This window comes from Callospermophilus lateralis, chromosome X (genome assembly GCF_048772815.1).
Source record: "Callospermophilus lateralis isolate mCalLat2 chromosome X, mCalLat2.hap1, whole genome shotgun sequence".
NCBI classification, from domain to species: domain Eukaryota; kingdom Metazoa; phylum Chordata; class Mammalia; order Rodentia; family Sciuridae; genus Callospermophilus; species Callospermophilus lateralis.
In genome coordinates this window covers 34,101,797-34,107,973 of record NC_135325.1, presented here as the reverse complement: position 1 = coordinate 34,107,973, position 6,177 = coordinate 34,101,797, and positions in this window count along the sequence as shown.

Here is a 6,177-nt window from a genome sequence, read left to right as displayed (position 1 = left end):
ACCCCAGTGCCTCACACATGCAAGGAAAATGCACTACCACTGAGCTACAACCCTAGCCCCACTACTTCACTTTTATGACAACAGTTAGCATTCACTGAGTACTTTGTGCTAGGTACTGTCCTTGCATAGGCTTTGTCATGGATTAACTCAATAATTCCCAAACAAATCCAAGGAAGTATTTTTTTCATCAACTGACAAAAAAGTTGATGGGTACCGGGAACTGACATAATATGCTCCATGTAATACAACTCATGAGTGTTGGATCATGTATGCAAACAAACCTAGGTGGTGCAGGTTGCAGTGTCCAGACTTGGAACTGACTCTATAAGAGAAGGATTAGTATCCTCATTATTACAGAGGATCTAAGGCTCTATAAATAACCTCCAAAGGTCACATTAACAGAATTGTCTGACTTCAAAGGTGAGGATGCTTTACTTTTCCTTATATTGTTTTGCTTCAATCTCACCTCAATAATAGAATAGACAATATGATTGATGTATGTACATTCCATGTATGTATTATATGTCAAAATACATTTTGCTGTCATGTATGACTAAAAAAATAAAAATAAATCGTATGGTAAAAAAAAACAATATATCTGGCAGCTAACATTTATCAGATACTATATGGAAGGCATTAAGTGGTTCATATGGATAATGTCATTTAAACTTCATAGTAACACTTTGAGGTAATGTTTTTATTGGCCTCCTTTTATGGATAAAGAAATTAGAGAGGAACCAAGTAACTTACTAAGGTGACATACTTAGTAAGGCAAGTTGGTGGGATCAGGATTCAAACTCTGGCTTATTTGCCTAATAAGCTGAAGTTCTTAACCACTCTATGACAATACCTGACTAGAAAAACCGTCCCTCCTCCCCAATAGGTTCCATACTTCCTATTCCTGCCATAATCATGAGAAAGTGCTGAAACTCTTCTTCCTTCTTGTGTTGTTGAGCTTGCTAGGTCTGCAAGGGGAGGGAGATAGTGACAAGCTCACCCCCCAAATTAAAATGCTATGAAAATTGTAGATTTCGGGCTCAGGAATGAACTACATGTTCACCATCAATTCAGATTTTTAAAAATAAGAATGAGATTCATAGAAACAAGCAATGCTTTAAAAAAAAAAACATTAAAAGCCAGAAGCAGTGGTGCATGCCTATCATCCTAGCTACTCAGAAGGCTGAGGCTGGAGTTTGAGGCCAGCCTGAATAATACCATAAGACAATCTCAGAAAAAAAAAATGAGAAACAATTCACACAACATTTAGCATGCCCATTTAAAGTATGTAATCCAGACTGGGGTGGTGGCTCAGTGGTAGAGCACTTGCCTAGCATGTGTAAGGCACTGGGTTTGATTCTCAGCACCACATAAAAATAAATAAAATAAAAGTCAATTAGCAACTAAAATTATTTAAAATAAATAATTAAAGTGTGTAATCCAGTGATTTTTAATACATTCACAGAATTGGGCAACTATGATGACAATCTAATATTTGAATGTTTTCATCACCTTCAAAAGAGACCCCATGCCCATTAGCAGTTACACCTCATTGTCCTATACCCCTAGCCCTTGACAACCACTAATCTATTTTCTCTTTATAGATTTTCCTATTCGGGATATTTCATATAAATTGAATCATATACTATGCAGTGTTTTGTAATTGACTCCTTTTACTTAGAATAATATCTTTCAAGGCTTACCCATATTATACCATGCACCAGTATGGATAAAGATCCATATTATGGCTGAATAATATTCTACTGGGACATATCAAAGTGTGTTCATCCATTCCTCAGTTGATGGACTTTGGGTTTGTTCCCACTTTCTGGCTATTATGAATAATGCTGATTTGAACATTCATGAATATTTTTTGAACACTGGTCTTCAGTTCTTTTGGGAATATTTCTAGAAGTTGAATTGCTGAGTCATATGGAAACTTAACATTTTGAGAGACTGCCAAACTATTTTCCAATGTGGCTGTAATAATTTACATCCCTATCAGCGATGTGTGAGTGCTCCAATTTCTCTTTGTCCTCACTGACACTTGTTATTGTCTATGTTTTTAGCCACCTGAGTTTATGTGAACTGGCATCTCATTTGAATTTCACTATGAACACTTTTCCATGCCTATTACTTAAAAAGAATGTCTGTGGCCTCCTCAAATTCATATGTTAAAGCCCTAACCCCAAATGCGATATTTAGAGATATGGCCTTTGGGAGGTGAGGTACTTAGGTTAAGATGAATTACAAGGGTGAGGTCCTTATAATGGGATTGGTGCCCTTATAAGAAGAGGAAACGATTAGAGCCTTCCATTCTCTCTGCTATATGAGGACATAGCAAGAAGGTGGCCATCTGGAAGAAGGATTCAGGTCCTTACCAGACATGAATCTGGTAGCACCTTGATCTTGGACTTCCCAGCCTCCAGAACTTTGAAAAACAAATGTTTGTTGTTTAAGCCACCCAATCTATGGTATGTTATGACGACACAAGCAGACTAAAACATATACATTATTTGCAGAGATGTCTATTGCAACCCATTGCCTTTTTTTATTTGGTTATCTTCTTTTTTATTATTGAGTTGTAAGAGCTTACAATAGCTTCTGAAAACAACTCCATTATTAGACATATGATATGGATATATTTTCACTATGTGATCTTCTCATTTTCTTAATAGTGTCATTTGAACATGAATATTTTTAATCTGTATGTACTCCAATTTATTATTTATTTATTTACAAATATTTTTTGTTGTTGATGGACCTTTATTTATTTATATGTGGTGCTGAGAATCGAACCCAGTGCCTCACACATGCTAGGCAAGTGCTCTATCACTGAGATACAATCCCACCCACTCCAATTTATTTATAGCCTTTTGTTACTTATGCAACATTGCTTGACTGAATGTCAGGAAGATTTACTCCTGTATTCTTTTTTAAAATTCTTTAATTTTAACTTTTACATTTAGGTTTATGGATTCATTTTGAGTTTATTTTTGTGTGTGTAATATGGAAAGGATCCAACTTCATTTTTTGCAAGTATATACCCAGTTGTCTCAGCACCATTTGTTCAAAAAGTATTTCTTCCATGTTTTATTGTTTCAGCACCCTTGTTGAAAATTAACAGACCATAAATGTGAGGGTTTATTTCTGGACTCTCTATTAATTTCCATGTCTTATTCTTGTGCCTATACAACATTGTCTTGATTACTGTAGTTTTGCAGTAAGTTTTGAAATTGAGAATTGTGAGCTCTCCAATTTTGTTCGTTTCAAACATTGTTTTGGCTATTCTGGGTCTCTTGCAATTTCATATGAGTTTTAGGATGAGCTTGTCAATTTATGCAAAGAAGTCTGCTGGTATTCTAATAAAGATTGGATTGAATCTGTAGATCACTTTGGGGTATATTATTATCTTAACAATATTAAGTCTTCTGATCCATGAACATGGGATGTCTTTTCAATATTTAGAACTAATTTAGCAATACTTTGTGGTTAGCAGTGTAAAAGTTTTACATTCTTTTAAATTCATTTCTAAGTATTTTTTGATGCTATGATAAATTGAATTGCTTTCTTTTTAAGCTTTGCATTTTACTTTTATTTTTAATTGACACACAAGAGTTGTACATATTTATGGTACATATACATAAAGTGTGACATATATAATGTGTACAATGTAATGCATCAATGACATACGTTATGGTTTAGGTATGAGGTATCTTCTAAACACTCATATGTGAGAAAATGCAAGAAAGTTTGGAGGGGAAATGATTGAAATTTGAAAGCCTTAGCCTAACCTGAGAATTAATACCCTGATAGGCATTAACTAGGTGGTAACTGTAGGCAGGTAGGATGTGGCTAAACGTGGTAGGTCATTGGTGGCATGCCTTTGGGGTATGTATTTTGTCCACAGTGAGGGAGGCTCTCTCTTTGCTTCCTGGTGCCATGTTCCTAGCTGTTTTCCTCCACCACACTCTTCCACCATGAAGGCCTGCCTTACTTTAGGCCCTGGGGAATGTAGTCAGCCATCGAATGGACTGAGACTTCTGAAACCATAAGCCCTGAAATAAACTTTTCCTCCTCTATTTTGATTATAGTAGAAAAAAAGCAACATGTATACAATGTATAATGATCAGATGAAGGTAATTGGTATAGCTATCCCTTCAAATATTTATCATTTCTTTTGTGGTGGGAACATCCAGGGATTTTGTTTTGATTTTGTATATTGCTATGGTTTGATCGTGTCCACCAGAAAGTGTGAGTTGGAAGTTTAATCCTCAATGCAACAGTAATGGAAGGTTGGGACTAGTGGTAGGTGTTTAGATAATGAGGGCCCTACCATCATGAATGAATTAATAGTTATTATAAAAGGGCTTGAGGTGGTAAGTTCAATTTCTTGCTTTCTCTAGCCCACTCTTTGCTCTTCTGTCATGGCGTCACATAGCAAGAAGCCACTCAGCAGATGCTGGCCCCTCAAACTTGAATTTCTCAGCCTCAGAACCATGAGGTCATGTATTTTTCTTCATTATAAATTATCCAGTCTTAGGTATTCTGCTACAGCACCACAAAATGGACTAAGACATATATTAACCTTGTGTCCTGCAACTTTGTCCTGAATTTATTTAGGCAGGTAGTTTCGAGCAATATGAGAAAATCAAGAATGTGTCTGGATTAAGCAAAGAAGACTGTGGTAATAGTTACCATGTACTGAATATGCTTGTGATAGGTCAGTGTTTCTCTACCATCAATATGCAAATTAATCTCCTGGGAATTTAGTTAAAATTGAGACTGTTATCACTGAGTTTGGGGTAGGGCCAGGGATTCTGCCTTTATAACAACTCCTCAGTAGATACTAGCTTTTATTATTTTCAAGTTTAAACAACCTTGCTATGCAGATATTAATGTTTCCTTTTTACTGATAAGAAAATTATATTGGAAGCTGAGCAAGTAACCCAGGTTCATAAAATAGGCAGAATAATTATTTGAATATGGTTCCTTCTAATGCTAATGCTGGATTCTTTCCTCTATCACACTGGATAGCTAGAGAATGAGAAGGACAGTTGAGAAATGAACAGAGTGTGGGTTAGGAAAAAAAATAAGTTTTTAACATCAGAGCTGCTGCCTAGAATACATTTAGGTCTAAATGTACTTTCAGGTATTCTGGAGAGCTGATCAGATCCTTTGCTCTCCAGGGAGCTCAGGTGAAGTTGTTAGACTAGACAATCAGCTAGCAGTAAGATGATACTAGCAGACAGAACTCAAGATTGGAAGAAGTCTTGAGGGTGGTTTACTTCTGATCAGGCTAGACTCTAGAACTGGAATGTGTATACTGCTGAGGTCTATACCTGAGATTACTGTTATTATTGAATCTTCAATATTGAATACTGAGTGTTAGGTTATATTAATTATAATGGTGTCATTGACTAATGCTATAGTTTGAATATAGTTTCAGCTTGTCCCCTAAGGGTTCATGTGTTTAGAGCTTGGTTCTTTGTGTGTGGCAACAGAGGTGGGGCCTAGTTGGAGATCCTTTGGTCATTGGGATCCTGCCCTCATAAGGAATTACATTAGCTTTTATGGGACACCTGATCATGAGAGCACATTATAAAAACATGAGCCTTAGCCAGGCATAGTGGTGCATGCTTGTAATCCTAGTGGCTGGAGAGGCTGAGACAGGAGGACCACAAGTCAAAGACAGCCTCAGCAACTTAGTGAGGCCCGAAGAAATTCAGCGAGACCCTGTCTCTAAATAAAATATCAAAAAGGGCTGGGGATGTGGCTCAGTGGTTAAGCATCCCTGAGTTCAATCCTTAGTACAAGAAAACAAAAACAAAAACAGGAGGCTGACCCCTGATTCACTCTTTGGCATCCTGATGTGATGTGATCTCTCTGTTACATGTGTTCTCTGTTACATGGCACCATCCACCATGAAGTCTTCACCAGAGTTAAACTGATGCAAATATCATGCCTTTGAACCTTCTGAACTGTGACCTGAATAAACCTCTTTAATTTGTAAAGTTACCTATGCTCATGTATGTTGTTATAATAATGGAAAAATGGACCAATATAACTACCCACAGAGCAAGAAATATATCAGTGAACCAAAGGACAGAGCTTGTGGTCCTGAATTTCTTCTAAGTTGAAAAATGCCTTGCTTCAATCTTGTTGTAACGAGAGAAATTG